Here is a 2,159-nt window from a genome sequence, read left to right as displayed (position 1 = left end):
CATTTCTTCAGGTAATGGAACTGCCTGTTGGTCCATCAATTCCATTGGTGTATTTATACCCTGAGAATCCACAAAGATGCGCCATGCTACAGGTCAACATTATAAATGAGTAAGAACGATTAAGTAATCAGCGCCAAGGAGTGAGAGGGTCAGAATTCAAAAGGCAAGAGTGGCTAAACTCAAATACCAGGTGTGCAGGGACTTTGAGCATCCACGTGAGAGAGGATTTAGAGCTATGTGAAAGGGGCAGATCCTGATGACCTGACTGACAGGAGAGATTTTCCAAATTCTGCTTTCATAACATTAGGGTGCTGATTCCTTGCAGGATTGCTCATTGGTGTCATGAGAAAGAGGCATCTAACAGCCTTTTCAGGACCTTGGGACCCTACAGGCAGTCTGTGTGGTCCCTTTTTGCACTCTATGTCTGAGTGAGGCCATCTTTTCATCATTTCCTTCAACCAAAACAATATCTTCCAGTAGTTTGTAGAAAGGAGCAGACATACGAATGCCTCTGTCTTCCTTAAGCTGGCAAATAAAGAGATTTGCAGAAATAGAAAAAAAAAAAAACAAAAACAAAAACCGAAAAACCCAGGACACTACACTCATTAAACGTAGGTATGATTAATATATGCTGTTTACAATTTAATAAGAATCCATGGACATATAAGTAAATCTCTTTCCATGCATTAAATATATGCAAAGATAGATTGGGATAAACTACTGTGGGGGCTGAAAATGTTTAATGCTTTTCCTTCCTCCTTTTAAGTTCTTCAGGCTGGGCTAATAACCAAATTGATAGAGGTGGGCTGATAGGAGAAAATGCAAGTTCAATAGACGTTCATGGGTAATTCACACTAGCATGACACATCCACGGGAATTCCAAAGACAGTGAGACAACACCGGGTTGCTGGGACATTTTGGACAAAGAAGAAAAGGCAGGGTAACATGGTACTAGATTTTGAGGAATGCGAAAGAGTGATTTACAAGCAGTTGAGGAAGCGCCAAGCACACAGGCCAGGGCCTTAGTTCTGGGTGAATCCGCAACAATGGGACGCAGCAGGTACTCGGCTATGTGGACATGCCTTAAGCGGTCTACTCTTCACACTTAGTTCCATTAGGCTGAGGACATTCAGCAGTTTCTCTGTCTGAGTCTCTAGGGCAGGAAAGGGAGGAAGACCCACGGTTCCGAGAGTGGTTTGTTTCTTGATAAATAGCTTACGATTCCTTTCCCAAAAAGCACTTTCAGGACGGCAGAATTTTCCCTTCACTACAGCTGTTGGAAAGAGAAGGTCCGGACAGAGGCGTCTGAGCAAACATGGTGAGCTTGGTTGGGAGGCATGTTATCAAGGGTGCACAGCGGGGAGCATTCCTTTGGTGTCCCTTTCCTTCCTGCACAGCACTTCAGGCAGACACCACCGGGTGGTCAGAGGTGAACTTTACTTACAAATTTCGGCCTCATAGCTTCAGCCAAGTGGTTTGCAGTGCACATATTTTGGCTAAGACGATCACTAGCTTCCAGTTCCATCCCTGGATTCACGGTAGTGCAGCTGGTTTGCAGGCGTTCCCTTTCCAGGTGCCTTCTGCCAGGACCTCATAGTCTAATCTGTGATGTTCGGTGGTTTCTGTTCTACTACGAGCGAGTCACGTGTGTGGAGGATTTGACTTCCTTACGAATTGCAAATGAACAGATGCAACAACTGATCCACGGGAGGTAAAGTAAATGGTAAAAACACGTGTTACTTTGACAAGGCAGATGTAGAAATAGAACTGAGTCTCACATGTGCATTTGTGTCTGAGAGCTGGGAGTAGAGACCTGGGATGTGCAGAAAAGTTTATGTGGAAAAACCAACTGATTTAAACCCTCATTTTAAAAATTAATTAATTTATTTTATTCAGTTACAATTGTCTGGATTATCTCCTGTTCGCTCCCCCACCCCGGGCAAGTCCCACCTCACTACTCCCCTCTAACCTCCCCTTTAAATTTATCCTTGTGTCCTATATAGTAGCTCCTATAGAGCACTGTCCCCCCTATGGCGTCCCAATGCCCTGTGGCTACTGTTACAATGTTCTTAATTTCAATATCTCTGTTTATATTTTGTTTGCTTTTTCTTTTCTTGATTATGTTCCAGTTCAACGTGAGATCTTCTGCACCCCAATGT

The sequence above is a fragment of the Desmodus rotundus genome, unplaced genomic scaffold (assembly GCF_022682495.2).
Source record: "Desmodus rotundus isolate HL8 unplaced genomic scaffold, HLdesRot8A.1 manual_scaffold_16, whole genome shotgun sequence".
Lineage (NCBI taxonomy): Eukaryota > Metazoa > Chordata > Mammalia > Chiroptera > Phyllostomidae > Desmodus > Desmodus rotundus.
This window is presented reverse-complemented; position numbering follows the sequence as displayed.